The sequence below is a fragment of the Macrobrachium rosenbergii genome, chromosome 54, assembly GCF_040412425.1.
Source record: "Macrobrachium rosenbergii isolate ZJJX-2024 chromosome 54, ASM4041242v1, whole genome shotgun sequence".
Lineage (NCBI taxonomy): Eukaryota > Metazoa > Arthropoda > Malacostraca > Decapoda > Palaemonidae > Macrobrachium > Macrobrachium rosenbergii.
Window position 1 is genome coordinate 17304971 of NC_089794.1, and position 19102 is coordinate 17324072.

Below are 19102 nucleotides of genomic sequence, written 5' to 3' on the forward strand. Positions count from 1 at the left end.
ATTATTATTATTATTATTATTATTATTATTATTATTATTATTATTATTAAATATTAATATTATTATTAGTAATTACTTCATAATCCTTCTCCACTTGCTAAGATTTTTTAATCAATTTCTTGTAGGTTGAACAGGATAAAAGTTTATTCAGACTACTGCTACTATTATTATTATTATTATTATTATTATTATTATTATTATTATTATTATTATTATTATTATTATGAAAACTAATAGGAAGGTTATTGAATCTTTCGCCTTAATTTTTTTTTACCGAGCCAATTTTTTTTTAGGTCAAAGGTGAATTAAAGGTCTTTATCCTGTTCTTTGATTTTGTTGAAACTTGGAAGGCAGGTGTCTTGCAGGTACGTTACCGGCTGATGTTTATGCTTCCAAAATATTTTCAGCTTAGAACTGTTCGGCAAGGTCACAGGTCAATTGAAAAAGTCAGACTTTTATTCTGGTGCAGTTTACTTTTCTCAGATGTTCATTGAACATGTAGAGTTTGTACCTCGGACTAGTGACTATTTGCCCCTCTTATTATTATTATTATTATTATTATTATTATTATTATTATTATTATTATTATTATTATTATTATTATTATTATTATTATTATTCAGAAGCCACTGACTTGAAATTCAAGCTTCTTGCTGAAGTGGATAAAAGTTTATCCAAATTATTATTATTATTATTATTATTATTATTATTATTATTATTATTATTATTATTATTATTATTATTATTATTATTCAGAAGATGAACCCTATTCATATGGAACAAGCCCCCACGGGCCACTGACTTGAAATTCAAGCTTCTTGCTGAAGTGGATAAAAGTTTATCCAAATAATAATAATAATAATAATAATAATTATTATTATTATTATTATTATTATTATTATTATTATTATTATTATTATTATTCAGAAGATGAACCCTATTCATATGTAACAAGCCAACCAAAGGGGCCACTGACTTGAAACTCAAGCTTCCAACGACTAAGGTCTTCATTAGAAAGAAGTAAGAGGAGGCAAAGGGAAATACTGAAAGAAGCGATCTCACTTATTAAAAAAATGAAAAATAAATTAACAAATTAATAACTAGATAAAAACGTAAGTAAACTATTTAAAGTGCGCAGCCGAGACTGTGAAACTGGCAAAAAAAAAAAAATCCCTAAAAGTGGATCGCTGGAACCACTCAAGATTCGGCTCTTGCGCAAGTACCGAGACGGGAGAGGTTCCCCCGATAATACGTGATTGGTCCCACTTGCAAAATGCGTCTTAATGGAATTCACCCCTCAAGTGATGACAAACCTGGCTCTTGAACAAGACGTAAGTAAGCTGTCAATATACTGCATGATTTACTTCAAGAACAGTAAACAGAATGTGTCTTTCCAGAGGATTTACTTCAAGAACAGCAAACAGAACGTGTCTTTCCAGACACACTGTCAACAAACTGCAAAAGTTACGCAGAGAAAAATTTAAGGAATTATACCTAGGCTATATATACATATATACATACATACATACTGTGTATACATATGTGTGTGTATATATATATTATATCTATATGTATGTATGTATGTATAATTGTAATTGTAATAGCCACAACGCCCTCTACCTTCTTGAATCTGAAAAGTTAAGAGGGCATTGTGGCTATTATAGTTGCTTACGTATTTGGTAAGAAGTGACCAGCAGATTATATGTATGTATATATATATATATATATATATATATATATATATATATATATATATATATATATATATATATATAATAAATATATGTGTGTGTGTGTGTGTGTGTGTGTGTGTGTGTGTGTCACACGTATACAAACACAAATCGTGTAAGTAATAAAGAACCGAGCACTTTACTCCAGAACAATTATAAGAGATTGAACAAGCACAAATGACAAATAAATTCGGTATGCAAGAAACAAACTAATTACATACCGGTACCACCATTTTTACACAAGACTGCATCAAACATATCTACAAACATTTTAGTAGTAGGAGAATGATTAGGTAAGCAATACACCTACATATTTATCTTCTAAGTAGGGGCCACCGGGATATGCAACTCAGTTCCCTATCTAGCCCAGGCCCGGAGAAAAGAAACAAGTTAAAAACGCGCCGGCGTTTCTTCGGCGCAATCCAGTTTTCTGCACAGCGTATAGTGCTGTATGAAACTCTCAGCCATGACCCATGAAGCTCCCCGCCGCGGCCCCATGAAACTTTCAGCCGCGGCCCACGAAACTTTCAGCTGGTCGTGGTGGCCTGTGTTGTTTTGGTGCCAGACGCATGATCATGGCTAACTTTAACCTTAAATAAAATAAACACTACTAAGGCTAGAGGGCTGCAATTTGGTAAGTTTGATGGCTGGAGAGTGGATGATACACATACCAATTTGCAGCTCTCTAGCCTCAGTAGTTTTTAAGATCTGAGGTCGGACAAAAAAAATATGGACGGACAGACAAACAGCCATCTCAATAGTTTTTTTTTTTTTTTTCAGAAAACGAAAACGGGGCGAAGATAAACAGAGGGGAATTTAAGCGTATCCATCTGTTTCCCTTGTCCTTATCCCATAGATTAGTTCCTGGACCGTCTGAGGAATTGCATCTCATCCCACTTTCCAGGGATTGTTTCAGCGAGATACGCTCCCTCCCCTTCCCCTGGGGAAGGAGAAATTAATGACATCGTACCTCTTCTGTATTACGTGTCTTATGCGCCTTTATTTGTCTATTTTCTTAGTTATGATTAATTTTATTGTCACATAATATTTCGCTCATTTTATATATGCAAATAATAATAATAATAATAATAATAATAATAATAATAATAATAATAATAATAATAATAATCCTCATCATCATAATAATAATAACAATAATAATTTGCCAGTTGATAAATATTTGATTATTATCTAATGTATGCAGATTATAAATAATAATAATAATAATAATTTGCCAGTTGATAAACATTTGATTATTCTCTAATGTATGCAGACTATAAATAATAATAATAATAATAATAATAATAATAATAATAATAATAATAATAATAATAAATGTGAAAGACCAATATACAGTACATGTTACCAACATTTTTTAACAAGCAAATATAAACGTCTATTAAATTCTTAACTTCTGATTTCCTCATCTTTCGGCCATAACGATCACTCGGAATCTAATATACCCATGAGTAATTATGTGAAGAAAATCCTCTTTGAAAGAGCGCGGGTTCGATCCTATGTCTTCGACCCCAATTTCACAAATACAGGACCTGACAAACTTACCTTTCCTTGGCCTAATTTGGTATACAAGAAGTAGTTATGTGAAGAAAATCCTCTTTGAAAGTGCACGGGTTCGATCCCATGTCTTCGACCTCAATTTCACAAATATAGGACCTGGCATCCTTACCTTTCCTTGGCCCAAAGCCCACCCCCACACCCCTATTTGGTCATATCCTTCTGTGTGAATCTGATATTCCTATAAGCAGTTATGTAAGGAAAATCCTCTTCGGATGAACGCGGGTTTGATCCTATGTCTTCGACCCCAATTTCACATCTACAGAACCTGGCAACCTTAGCCTTCCTTGGCCCAATGGCCCCCCTCCATCCCCTATATTTGGTCATAACCTTCTCTCTGAATCTGATATTCCCATAAGTAATTATGAGAAGAAAATCCTCTTTGAAAGTGCACGGGTTCGATCCTATATCTTCAACCCCAATTTCACAAATACAGCACCTGGCAACCTTACCCTTCCTTGGCCCAATGCCCACCCCCTACATTTGGTCATAACCTTCTCTCTGACTCTGATATTCCCATAATTATGTGAAGAAAATCCTCTTTGACAGTGCGCGGGAAGATGCTATATCTTTGACCCCAATTTCACAAATCCAGCACCTGGCAACGTTACCCTCCCTTGGCCCAATGACCGCCCCACCCCTATATTTAGTCATAACCTCTCTAAATCTGATATTCCCATGAGAAATTATATGAAGAAAATCCTCTTTGAAAGCGCGCGGGTTTGATCCCTTGTCTTCGACCCCAATTTCACAAAATACGGAACCTGGCAACCTTACCCTTCCTTGGCCCGATGCCAACAGCCCCCGCCCCCGCCAAAGCCTCATATTTGGTCATAACCTTCTCTCTGACTCTGATATTCCCATAATTATGTGAGGAAAATCCTCTTTGAAAGCGCGCGGGTTCGATCATAAGTCTTCGACCCCAATTTCACATGTACAGGACCTGGCTACCTTACCTTTCCTTGGCCAAATGCCCCCACCCCCACCCCCATATTTGGTTATAACCTTCTCTGTGAATCTGATATTCCCATGAGTAATTATGTGAAGAAAATCTTCTTCGGAAGCACGCGGATTCGATCCTGTCTTCGACCTAAATTTCACAAATACAGAACCTGGCAACTTACCCTTCCTTGGCCCGGTGCCCATCCCCCACCCACCATATTTGGTCATAACCTTCTCTCTGACTGATATTCCCATAATTATGTGAAGAAAATCCTCTTTGAAACAGCGCGGGTTCGATCCTATGTCTTCGACCCCAATTTCACAAATACAGATCCTGGCTAACCTTACCCTTCCTTGGCCCAATGCTCCCCCACCCCCCAATTTGGTCATAACCTTCTCTCTGAATCTGATACTCCCATAATTATGTGAAGAAAATCTCCTTTGAAAGCGCGCGGGTTCGATCCTATGTCTTCGACCCCAATCTCACAAATACAGATCCTGGCAATCTTACCCTCCCTTGACCCAATGCCCCTTCCCGTCCCTCTTCCCCCACCCCCTTCCCACCTTCCACAACTTCAAGGAAACCCATCCATAAATCCCGAGATATTCCGCAGCCGCAGGCGGACACGCGGAAGAATACATGAACCTCTCTTTCTCTCTTTCACGTCCCGCCGAAGGTAACGAGGAAATAGTAAGACCTATTGTTCATCAACTACCATTTCCCTGACATTTATCCTCCCGGCCTCGTCTCAACCAAGGTTGGGAATGTGATTCCCGAAGGCATTCCCGGCTATCGCTCCAACTGTAAATTCCAACTTTGGGCGTTGACTTGAGTTGGGGAGTTAACGAGGACAGTTGTTGTTGTTGTTCCTTGCTTGGCAGAGGGGAGGTTGAGATATGCACAGAATTGACGGTTAAGAGATGTTAATATATATGTAATGTGAATTATTTTGGTAATACTAAAAAATAGAAATTGACAATTATTAAATATAAGAAATGCTGGATCAGATCAGTGATGGTTTGGTATATGATCAGGTAAGTAATACACTTATTATATCTCTTTCAAGCACGAGCCAATGTGATATACAACTCATTGCTCTATCTAGCCCAGGCCCGGAGACAAGAAAAAAAAACAGGCGAAGATAAACAGAGAGGAATTTAAGCGTATCCATCTGTTTCCCTTGTCCTTATCCCATAGATTAGTTCCTGGACCGTCTGAGGAATTGCACCTCAGATCACTTTTCGAGGACAGGGAAGATGGAATATGCAGAGAATTTACCGTTACGAATCTTTATGGGCTTGAAATATGAATCATTTAGGCATTACTAAAAATTTTTTTTTAAATGTCCATTATCATAAACAAGTAAAAAATGCGCATAGGTTTCTTCGGCGCAATCGAGTTTTCCGTACAGCGTATAACGCTGTATGAGCTTCGGCCCATGAAACTTTCAGCCACGGCCAGGTGGTGTCCTATCCTATAGCGTTGCCAGACACACGATCATGGCTAACTTTAACCTTAAACAAAAATAAAAGCCACTGAGGCTAGAGGGCTGCAGTTTGGTATGATTGGTGATTGGAGGGTGGATGATCAACATACCAATTTGCAGCCCTCTAGCCTCAGTAGGTTTAAGATCTGAGGGTGGACAGAAAAAAGTGCGGGGGCGGACAGACAAAGCCGGCACAATAGTTTTCTTTTACAGGAAACTAAAAATACGAAACGCTGGATTAGGTCAGTGAAGGGTGGGTACAACGTTTGATGTACAAAAGGCCTGCCTATAATTAAAGTTGGTCAATACTTGGAATGGTGACACAAAGGATCGTATGGAGTAATTCGTTCCCTGCGAATAAAGCCGAGATATAATTAGTAACGTCCAAGAAACTTTGGGTTTGATCATTTCTTGAATTGGTGACCATATAGGCTAAGACTGTACAGAGTAACTTGTTCATTACACCACCATCAGTAAAATGAGATCTACTACTGGGATTGGACGGGTGATCACATATAATTGGTAAACATAGGCTACCACATTCGTTTCACCATTGGATCTGGTCAGTACATGGATGGGTGACCACTCATAAAATATAAACGCTGTAAGTAGCCAATATAAGCTTTCGTAATTATCTGTGGTTCACGGTCACAGGGCTGGCTACCTCATCCCCCTTCCTCTAAAAAAAAGTCCAAAAAGAACGAAAGTAAACAACTGGCCCCAAAAGACCAGGTAAAATGGGTGTTGACAAAAACAGGGCGTTACTGAAATCTGCAACATACCTTTGGAGTCGGTTGCGAGCGACAATCATTCATAATGAACCTTTAGGTGACAGTAAAACTAGTGAATTAAGGATGTTCATTGGCCTTAAAAAAAAATCCAACTAATACAAGTAATTTATTTTACTTGTCTAAATCTACCTTTACTGATTTTAATTTTTACAAATGGCAAAAACGAAAGAAATTATACGAATTCCCAAACAGTTCTGGAGAACAAACACACAAATGAAAAAGGCTACGAATTTATAATTCTCTCATTTTCCTCGGGGCCCCAAATATTTTAAAAATTCCAGTCCTATGGCCATGACAAGCAAAATCATTTGTGTCAAATCAATCAATATTTATTGCTCTTTAATCCTTCCCTTATCAAACCTATGATTTACGACCTCTCTCTCTCTCTCTCTCTCTCTCTCTCTCTCTCTCTCTCTCTCTCTCTCTCTCTCTCTCTCTCTCTCTCTCTCTCTTCTAAATCATGTGTCAAATCAATCTAGATTTATATTAATGCTTCCTTGATTAATTGCATAATTTACGAATTTCCTCTCTCTCTCTCTCTCTCTCTCTCTCTCTCTCTCTCTCTCTCTCTCTCTCTCTCTCTCTCTCTATCAAATCGATCTATTTTTCAGCGTATGTAGTCTTTTACTAATCGAACTCCAAAGAGTATATAGAATCTCTCTCTCTCTCTCTCTCTCTCTCTCTCTCTCTCTCTCTCTCTCTCTCTCTCTCTCTCTGTATCAAATCGATCTATTTTTCAGCGTATGTAGTCTTTTACTAATCGAACTCCAAAGAATATATAGAATCTCTCTCTCTCTCTCTCTCTCTCTCTCTCTCTCTCTCTCTCTCTCTCTCTCTCTCTCTCTCTCTCTGTATCAAATCGATCTATTTTTCAGCGTATGTAATCTTTTACTAATCGAACTCCAAAGAATATAAAGAATTTCTCTCTCTCTCTCTCTCTCTCTCTCTCTCTCTCTCTCTCTCTCTCTCTCTCTCTCTCTCTCTCTCTCCCCACGAACTGAAAGCATATGAGGGATAAATGATAGAGGTGAATATAAAAAAAAAGACTAAGCGTGATATGATGAACTTTTTCAATAATTTTGAAGGAGTGAGGAGTGTAAAGTAAGATCAGAGTATTCTGAGATGGTTTGGTCATGCAGAGAGAATGGGAAGATAGGTTGGTGAAGAGACTGTATAACTTCGTTATCTTTGATATTATTAATAATGTGCATATAAGGTAACAGAAGTCAAGTATCATAAACTACTATGCAAAACTTTCCCCAGAATGGAAAGTGTTATTCAATTCTGAGATGGTTTGGTTATGGTCATGCTGAGAGAATGGGATGACAGGTTGGTGAAAATACTGTGTATCTCCGTTACGGTTGGTATTATTATCCAAGATGTGCATATAAGCTTACTGAAGTCAAAGTTCATGAAATTCAAAGCAAAGTTTCCCCAAAATAGAAAGTACTCTTACATACAATGAAAGTGTCAACGTACGAGTATATGTATACGGAAATAATGGCTTACCAACTGATCAAAAGCAGCAATACAGAACCAATGGTGCAGACCAAGACCTGAGATCACTGGTTATAGGGTCCCCATCAGGTGTAGCCTAAAGCAATTAAATTTCGGTGCCTGGGGTGACCCACCCATCCCTCCCACCAAATAGGGGCAAAATAAACTTCAGTTAATTAACCAAGTCATAATTGAAAGGAGGGGGATGCTGAACGCTCCCAGGGACCCAGGTTATCAATGTAACAATAAACTCCTTAATTAAGTTCGTCTCGCAAAAATATCGAAGGTGCTTTCTTCATCCAAGACTATCATGGAATAATAAGGAAAATATGACGTGACAAAATATGCAAAAACAGGTGCATGTTATTCTGAAGCAAGAAAATAAAACGCTTTAAATATGAATATTAAAGTGTTGATCAATAAGCAGATAATGGGCCACAATGAATCCTACAGACTATGTATATGAATGAAGATTGTCTATATGAATATTCCACACATAACACATGCACACGCACACAGATATATATATATATATATATATATATATATATATATATATATATATATATACAAACACCTGTATATACTGTATATATATACATACCGGTATACCTGTATATATCTACAATCTATTTATATATTATATATATATGTACTGTGTGTATTCTAAATGTTTGTGTAGGCTACATGTAAAATGATACAATATCAATAAATGCAAACAGCGGAAGATTGAAGGAGTGGTTTATGACTGAAAAAAAAAAAACAAATAAGCTACTGTATAAAAAACGAACGAAAGTTTCCAACACCATTCTACAGGAATTACACGAGGTAGAAAAAAAGCGACCACGCCCTCACCCACACAAACGCCATTATGATTATTACCTGCGCTACGGAGGCATTGTTTCTGAACTCGTCCGTAAAGTATACGTGTCTTTGTCTGGTACCTAAAAAAAATTACGCGAACGGACTGCGATGAAACTTGATCTACATATTCACCATGTGGTTTCCTCTAGATAATTAACTTTTGGTGGATACCGGCGACTAACTGATAAATTGTCGCCTTACTAGCCATATTGTTTGTTAACCGTTGCAGGCTTGATATGTGAAAATCGGTAATCGTCAAAGTAGTTTCAACAAGAGATTCTATTAACAATCACCACCGTCAACAAACTGCCAAGATGTTTTTTCTTATCAAGCATGAAGATGAAGATGAAGATGAAGATGATGATGATGATTATTATTATTATTATTATTATTTTTATTAATATTGTTCCCAAGATATAAGAACAAAATGTCATTAGATACTCTAAATAAGAATCAACAGACTCCCCATATGTTACGCAAGAGGAAAAAATGCAGGAAAATGGCTACTATGCAATTTATATACCTATATATATATATATATATATATATATATATATATATATATATATATATATATATATATATATATATATATATATATATATATATATATATACACATACATACTTACATATATATTTAACAGGAAATGGCAACAAAGAAAACTAAAAGAGAACTGTCACTGTTACATTTATTGAGGATGAGTCCTCTATGCAGATAACTACCAAAACACTAGTTAACACAACTGGTAAGACCATTCTCTCTATTTTAATAGCTACGTATACATGCACACACACACACACACACACACACACACACATATATATATATATATATATGTGTGTGTGTGTGTGTGTGTGTGTGTATACATACAGTATATATAAATCGCGTGCTAGTCTGAATTACCAACACCCCCCCCCTTTCATTATCTATCAACATTAAGTCAGCACTGCCATCATCAGCACATAAGTAACGCTGGGTCTCGTCAGTACTTGGAAGAACGACCACCAGAGATAATGCTTCAAGTTGTCGGAACAAGAGCCCCTTGTCCATCTATCCGCTAAGCGGGGTGAGGGGCTAGCAACCTCACCCTAAAGATTTACCCCTCTGGTTTTCAGCTGGTCTTCAGAGGTGTAGTAGTTCCCAACCATGTGGTTCCTCGCCATAGTAAATTGATTACTGGATAACTGGTTCACTAAGTGGTTCAGAATAGGCCCAGTAAATAAATAAAAAAAGGCAGGCCGAAATCTTTTTTCGCACCCCCTTACCTGGGATCGATCTACGAACTCCATGGTGAGTGACGAAAGGATGGCAACCACTGGACTACTAACATATATATATATATATATATATATATATATATATATATATATATATATATATATATATATATACATACATACATACATATACATATATATATACATATATATATGCGTGTTTGTTTGTATATATTGGCTATAGACACCTATATTTAATAAAGCAAGTCGTTTCCCACTGAATAAAACTAATCAAACAAAAACATTTCATTACAGACAGATATTTTCGATAAACACCAACAAAACCCATAGACATTTTCCTAAACACCTTTGTCAGATTAACACACTTTTCAAAATCATTTTCCAAAACAAGTAACAGAAACCCATAACCCAGCTTTCAAATTGTTTTTATCCAACTACACAAACTACTAACAGAGCGTCTAAAAGTCTTCTTTTGGCGAAACCATCAAATTTTTACAGTACGGTACTTCACCTAATGCATTAAGTCCAAATCACAAAAATACTGCCGAACCGTTCGTCGATTTTCTGTTTTGTCTAGACCGAATTCTCGCGAGAATATGATTTGAATAATTCAGTGATGTGTGAATTTCTTGTCATTGATACTTCAACGAGAAACTGGATTTTCATCCGCTCACAGGTCAGCAATGCGTACTACACTTGTAGGTGGCCGATAATATAGGCCTAGTCACAGGAAAAAAAAAAGTAACAGAAAAAAAGTCAATTTTGGCTAGGAAAAAAGTCACAGGAAAAGTCACAATTTTGGCTAGGAAAAAGTCACAGAAAAAAGTTACAATTTTGACTAGGAACAAAGTCACAGGGGAAAAAAACTCGCAATTTTGGCTCGGGGGAAAAAAAAGTCACTGGAAAAATGGTCACATTAGTTTACAGTCTTTTGTTTATGTTTTTACAGTAATCCCCAACAGGATTGTACTTTAAACACAAAGGTGGAGGATACATACCGGGTTAAAACCCTGGGGGGCCACTATCTAGGAAAGATTAATGTGACTTTTTTCCTGTGACTTTTTTACCTGTGACATTTTTTTACCTGGGATTCCATTTGCAGCCTTCCCACTCTGGGACGTGGCATATTCACTCATGTCAACAAATACGTGCCTATGGACTCTCCTCACTTATAGTTACGTCATAAGACCCTTGGTCTATGACCCTGCTTATACATTAACACTGACCCTGCTTATAAATCAACAAGTGAATCTGCAAACAACTCGCTTACAAATCAGCATTAAGCGAATTTACAACAAATTTCAATTGTAACCGAGATTAGCCTAAGTGTGTGCTCAAAGCGGACATAGGCCTATAGCCTATATGCTGACAGTAAGTGGTTCAACATTTACTTCATGAACTGCTGATTGATTGATTGATTGAATATAGAATTTAGGCCAAAGGCCAATCACTGGGACATATGAGGCCATTCAGCGTTGAAACGGAAATTGACAGTAAAAGGTTTGACAGGTGTAACACTAGGAAAACCTCGCAGTTGCACTATGAATCAATTGTTAGGAGAGGGTGGAAAGTAAGACGGAAGAAAGAGAATATGAAAGGAGGTACAATAATAGGAACGAAAGGGGTTGCAGCTAAGGGCCGAAGCCCCGCTGCAAAGAAACCTTAAGTAATGCCTACAGTGCACCGCATGAGTGCACCGGCTGCAATAACCCCCTACGGATTTCATGAACTGTTTATCAGTGCAATATCAATCACCTTACTGATAAATCTACTAACAAGGTAAACGAATATGCAACCACCTGCCTTGAAAATCGACAATAAACGTCAATGGACTGAACAATTACAAGAGTAATTGCAACTGTCAAACACAAATAAAAACAGGTGCAGTTGCAACCTGCTGGCTTAGAAATAAAAATGTATAATGGCAACAAACTCACTTATAAATACTAATGAAGGTAATTACTACCATTGCACTTACAGATTTATAGGCATACACTATTGCAAGCAATTCGTATATCATGAAAGGAACAAAACTGGCCAATAAATAAAATAGTTTAACATTAACATCACCAAACAAAAGTCAGCGAAGTCAATACGGTGGCAAAAAAACTCCCTATTCAAGCACTTTGGTAATAATAATAATAATAATAATAATAATAATAATAATAATAATAATAATAATAATAATAATAATAATAATAATAATAATAACGCGTAAGCAGGCTAGACTGTAAAGAAAGATACAATAAACCCCCTGGGCCATCACTAGCAGAGAGAGAGAGAGAGAGAGAGAGAGAGAGAGAGAGAGAGAGAGAGAGAGAGAGAGAGAGTAAAATATTCAAAAACATCAACTCCACACATTTTCCGAAGCTTCTCCTCAAATCCTAGACGTGTCTAGGCCTATACAAAATTCACAGCAAATACAAACAACTTGACTGACCTGAGAGAGAGAGAGAGAAAGAGAGAGAGAGAGAGAGAGAGAGAGAGAGAGAGAGAGAGAGAGAATTCTATGAGCAAAAATTAAAATATTCAAAATACATCAACACCACACATTTTACGAAGCTTTTCCTCAAATCTTTGACATGTCTAGGCCTATACATAATTTACAACGGCTTCAACCAAACTAATTTGCGTGTTTGTGTGTGTGTGTGTGTGTGTGTGTGTGTGTGTGAGAGAGAGAGAGAGAGAGAGAGAGAGAGAGAGAGAGAGAGAGAAACCCTTGAACGCACCATAATTTCTGTAACGTAGGGTAAAACTACGCTAACGTATTCCCAAGTACCGAACTGCCGAGACCGTCATAAACACAGCGCCAAGCTTTGCATAATCCAAAGAGACCTTACACATTACGTATAGACGAAAGGGAGATAGGGGGAACGGTAAGTGAGCGAAGGGAGTGGAAGGGGGAGATAGGAAGGGGGAGATAGGAAGGGGGGAGGGGGGCTAACAGACGACGATCCAACTCGGAAGAAGGGAAGCACTTTTCTTCATTATTTCCTCTTTGCGTTATTGGCGTACACGCCAGAATGCTGGCAGTCGGCGTAATATGTATACGCTCCTAAAATTAATCTACTACTACTAAAATGAGAGAGAGAGAGAGAGAGAGAGAGAGAGAGAGAGAGAGAGAGTAAACCAACAATAACACGAATAAAATGCTACATATTAGAAACTTGAGTTCTTAGAGAGAGAGAGAGAGTAAACCAACAACAACTCGAATAAAATGCTACATATTAGAAACTTCAGTTGCTGAGGGGGAGAGAGAGTAAACCAACAATAGCACAAATAAAATGTTACATATTTGAAACTCGAGTTTCTTACAGAGAGAGAGAGAGAGAGAGAGAGAGAGAGAGAGAGAGAGAGAGAGCTAGGAGACGTCCCTACGTACGCAATTATGTGTTGTGGTCGACCAAGCCTGAGCTATAGCTATAGGCCGAGTGCGAGAGACGCGGGAAGGCAGTAGGCCTACGTAGGAGACTTGCGCTGTCGCTGATAGTCTGTGCAGGGAGGCTAGTAATCTCTCCTTGCTGATAGTAATCTCTCCTCGCAAGGAAAAGGCGGTTATCGAAATGCTGCGAGTATGCTTTGCAGCTGTCACTTGTAAACTTGTAGCTTGCAGAGGCTTTTGGTAATGGTAAGCTTGTTTTAGTGACCCCTGTTCTATTGTTGAACTTGTAGTCATAAAGCTCTTGGGGGGGGGTTCAGTTGCCGTTTAAAGCTGTAATTGTCTTTAAGGAGCTCTTGTTTACATTTGTACATTGTTTAGACTGTAATGTTGCATACGTATATCCTTCTGTGGCTTCAAAATCAAGTACTTCTTTGTTAGATTAAGTCAGTTATATGCTGACACGGGCTCTTGTTTCAACGGCAGCCCGTAATAAAACACTGGTCATTACAAGTACTTCTCTATACTATAGCTCATACAACATGCTACAATACTGTATGTTACAAGTACTTCTCTATACTACTGTATAGCTCATACAACATGTTAAAATACTGTATGTAACAAGTACTTGTAGACGCTGCACACAAAACACGCTGCCAGCACCTGTAGCGCCTGATACACCTAAATTTAGTATGAATGTGATCTGGTTATCATTGCGTTTCATGCTGCGAGTACTTGTAGCTTCTGGGGAGTCTACGAAGGTTTTCTTTTATTACAACGCTACAAGGCACTTGTAGATTTGTGTGGACTGACAACTAAAAAGAGCTTGTTATCAAATACGTTACAAGAGCTTGTACCTTCACGTGATTCTACGTGCAAAACATTAAATGTAATGGCTACCACAAAACTACTATTCTACAATTATTGCTTGTAGTTATTGAGGACTCAGTAAACACATCCACATCTGCTTATCAAAACGCTACATGCAACAAGTAACCGAAGCCGCCAGTGGCGCCACATACTGGACAAATATGCGCTTGTTAACAAATGATTTCAGCTCATAGCAATACATGTTATTAAAATGTGCGCTTGTTAACAGCTGACTTCAGCTCATGACAATACATGTAATTAAAATGCGTGCTTGTTACAAGGTTCTCAAGCGCTGCCAGTGTGATTTTATTTCTATCGAAAGAAAACCACATTAGTATTATCAACTACTTTCGTTCAGCTTATAGCTGTCAATTGCATTTTTTTATATGGTTACCGAGTTCTTTTTTTTTAGAGGTTTTATATTCTATGGGAGTTCTCAATGTAAGAATGGCTTTTGTGAAAGAGTCATCTTTACAAATAATAATAATAATAATAATAATAATAATAATAATAATAATAATAATAATAATAATAATTCAATTTGTATCTGCTCTGTTGAACATACAATACCATTTAATACCGTCATTCCATAAATGTGGTGTACGTAAAATGTATTACAACATGCACCTTAATTAAAAACAAAAGCTCTAGGAAAAAAGATGCTTCTCAGTTCCATCAAATTCCTAGGAAAACAAAATACTGACCTTTCAATGGACCTGTGCTGTGACCCTGAAATAAAGGTCAAAATACAGAATATACCTTTTTTAATAAGAGGGATCTCTTCTGTATTTCCCTCTACTTCCTCTTACTTCTTCCTAGTGAACACCATATTCTCTGGAAGTTTGAATTTCAAGTCAATGGCCCCTTTGGTGGGCTTGCTCCATATGAATAGGTTTCATCTACTGAATAATAATAATAATAATAATAATAATAATAATAATAATAATAATAATAATAATAATAATAATAATAATAATAATAATAATAATAATAATAATAATAATAATCGGGGCAAATAGTCACCAATCCCAGGTACAAACTCTACGTGTTCAATGAAAATCGGAGAAAAGCAAACAGTGCTAGGATAAAAGTCTAACTTTTTCAACTGACCTGTGACCCTGCAGGGTAGGTCAAAGTTGGAAATATTTTGAAAGCATAAACATCAGTCTACAACGTACCTGCAAGACACCTGCCTACCAAGTTTCAACAAAATCAGAGAACAGGGTATAGACCTTCAATTGACCTTTGATCTAAAATAATGGGTTCGGTAAAAAAAAAAATTAAGGCGGAAGATTCAGATATAGACCTTTAATTGATCTTTGACCTAAAAAAATGGGTTAGGTAAAAAACAAATTAAGGCAAAAGATTAATAACCTTCCTATAAAAGTCTAACTTTTAAATTGACCTGTGACCTTAAAATGAGTCAAGGTCAAACATATTCCTTAAAAAGGCTACTTTCGGCATAAATGCCGGATCCTGAAGACCAGGGGCCTCGAACTTTCCAAGTTTTTGAGACAAAAATAAACAAGTAAAAAATGCGCCAAAGTTTCTTCGGGGCAATCGAGTTTTCTGTACAGCTGCTACAGCGTATAATCAAGATCACCAAAAACAGATCTATCTTTCAGTGATCTCGGTATAATGCTGTATGAGACGCGGCCCATGAAACTTTAGCCAGGACCCGGTGGTTGCCTATCTTACATCGTTGCCAGAAGCACGATTATGTCTAACTTTTACCTTAAATAAAATAAAAAACTACTGAGGCTAGAGGGCTGCAATTTGGTATGTTTGATGATTGGAGGTTGGATGATCAGCATACCAATTTGCAGCTCTCTAGCCTCAGTAGTTTTTAAGATCTGAGGGCGGACAGAAAAAGTGCGGGCGGACAGACAAAGCCGGCATAACAATTTTCTTTTACATAAAACTAAAATATTTTTTAATTCCGACCCCTTACTTGACATGAGCCTTAAGAATGGGCCCAGATAAAACTATTCAAGGTTAAAAATGGAGACACTGACCCGGTCTAGTAGCTCTAGGTGACTTCTAGTAGCTAAAATACCTAATGAATATCAAAATGTGATATTCTGTGCATGCTTATAGTTAATAAATATATCATTTTTTCACATAATTTTCGAAAAAATTAACTACACATACCTTTAACTGCATGATAAATTGTTAGTCTACAGGAGATCTTATTATTGTGCTTTCTAAGCGTACCATGCAAACACATACACACATGTATGTATTACAAGTATGCATAAGCAAGCGATCAACAGACACATACACACACGTATGTAAATACTTCATCGTTTGTGTGTATAAACATGCAGACCCACACACACACACAAACAAACGCATGCACATGTAATTTCAAAACTGTCTCCTTCCTGTCAATTCATTCAAAATGCCTCCTTCTTGACAATTCAATGTCAACAGTTTCTTCTTAATAGAACTTTCATCATGAATAACAACACCTCATGTGTCTATTGTAGTTCTTATAAGAGCCAAAAGAAAACAGACTCTTCACGTGTTAATGAGTATTTTTAAAGGTACCAATATTATCAAACCTAATGAGGAACTAATGAAACAATGACAATGAATACTCTCAAAAACATCACGGTGCAAACACGCCAAGTCTGCGAAGGTGAAACGGATAACAAACGCGATAGAAAGCTACAAAAACCGAAGAATGATGAGCAGACACCATCAACATTCCAACTGTCCATTTCCCGGGGAACTTGATTGAAAATTTTCTCCCACTTGATATTTCGCAAAGCTGTGTGTCTCCTTCGCTACGACACTTCAAACGCGAACCAGGTTGAGGCAAAATGGAGGGAGGACCACTTCACTCGCCCAAAAACACCCTTTCGGTTTGATGACAGCGACAAAATCGGACGTATTCCGGGTTGAAAAGGACGGAATTGACAGTGGGCAATGCCAGCGTGCCATTTTTCGCCGAAGAAAATGTCCTTTTTCGCTCTCCCAATCATCTGCTTTCTCTCTCTCTCTCTTCTTCTTGGCTCACCTGTATTTAGCAGAGTAACAGAAGAAGTGACGTTGACGTAATAATCCAACGGACTGCAACGGCAAAACAGATAACTGGCGATACAGACAGACACAAATTAAAAAAATGACAACTTCTATCTATAATATCTAAGCGGCTAAACACCACAGCTTCCACGCATCACCAGCAACAGAACAGATGCTTACTCCACCATCGTCAATGGAACACTACTCTCTTTTTCTCTCTCGCGCGCGTACATGAGAGAGAGAGAGAGAGAGAGAGAGAGAGAGAGAGAGAGAGAGAGAGAGAGAGCTCTCTTACCCGCGACCTCTCATTGCCAAACGTACGATCAAGCCCGAGGCGTTTCTAGTATACATTGTGTAACATTAATTGCCGATTCATTCCGTCTTTCTCTCTCTTTCTGTCTCTCTCTCTCTCTCTTTCTCTCTCTCTCTCTCTCTCTCTCTCTTTTCTCTTCTTTTCTCTCCAGCCAGGCATGAGGACCGAACCGTGTGACGTCACTTCAAACGTTTCTAAGAAGGTTGATTTCTGTCGCAGGAGCGAACCCGGGGGAAATAAATAGATGTCAAAAGTGATTTAGTGTCGATGTTGTGGCAAAAGGCGCCATCTGGCGGCCAGTGGCAGAAAGAGACACCACACACGCACACACACACAAACACACACACACACAACTCACGCGCGCGCACGCACTCACTCACACATACAAACACACACACATACACACACGACCCATTGATCTCACAAAGTTAAGAGCGACGATTGCCTGCCTCTCTCTCTCTCTCTCTCTCTCTTTACTTTCGTACAGGTGCATGTTCATTAATCCTCTCTCTCTCTCTCTCTCTCTCTCTCTCTCTCTCTCTCTCTCTCTCTCTCTCTCTCTCTCGTGTTAATATGAACCCCCACTTTTTACAAACGTTTATGCTGATCCCATTTTTTCTGTCCGCGTTAATACGACGCTACTTTTTCCTTTGCATATTTATGGGAGATGATAATATTTTATACACAGCATATACATCACTGAAGCCTTTATGCGAGAACGGTCACTGTTAACTTTCATTCTCTCCCTCTCTCTCTCTCTCTCTTTCTCCCGTACATGCTAATGTTAACAAGACCTCTAATTCTTACTCATTTAATTAAGACCATACTTTTAATCTCTTATGAAATAAACAAATATATGTGTGTGTGCGTGTTCCAAAAAAAAAATGAAAAACTTGATCTTTGCCGCCATTGTTTTTTTCATATCTCTGAGAACACTCATTAGACATAGCCTAAGCTGAACAGTTCAACAGGTGTTGGTTAAGTTCCATATCAAATATTGGTAGAGCAGACAAGCAACGCTGTTTAATCGGTAAATCTGTCAAATTGGCACCAGTCTTTTATAAATGTGTGTGTAAAAACGCACGAGTAATTTTCACATCAAAATACGAATGTTTACCCTAGTAAGTAAAAATCCACAGTTATATATATATGAGTAATGCTATATTGCAATGGAATATAGAGTTTCAGCTAAAGGCCATGCACTGGAACCTTTGAGATCATTCAGCACTGGAAAGGAAATTGAGAGTAGGTAGGTCTGAAAGGTGTAACAGGAGGAAAATCTCGCAGATGCACTTTGAATAGTTGTTAGGAGAGGGTGGATAGCAAGATGGAAGAAAGATAATATGAAAGGAGATACAGTAAAAGTAATAAAAGGGGTTGCAACTC

The 19102-nt window shown here is 37.6% G+C and overlaps 1 protein-coding gene across 2 annotated transcripts in view; it reads right to left on the reverse strand.

The window, feature by feature from the left end:
* The window catches only part of LOC136834789 (whirlin-like), an 846147-nt gene extending 827664 nt beyond the window's left edge, over nt 1-18483 (reverse strand). For both annotated transcript variants that reach the window (XM_067097498.1, XM_067097497.1), the window contains exon 1: nt 17399-18483. The gene's annotated coding sequence lies outside the window, so the exon portion shown is untranslated. The remainder of the gene's footprint in view (nt 1-17398) is intronic.
* Nucleotides 18484-19102: the final 619 nt, after the last annotated feature.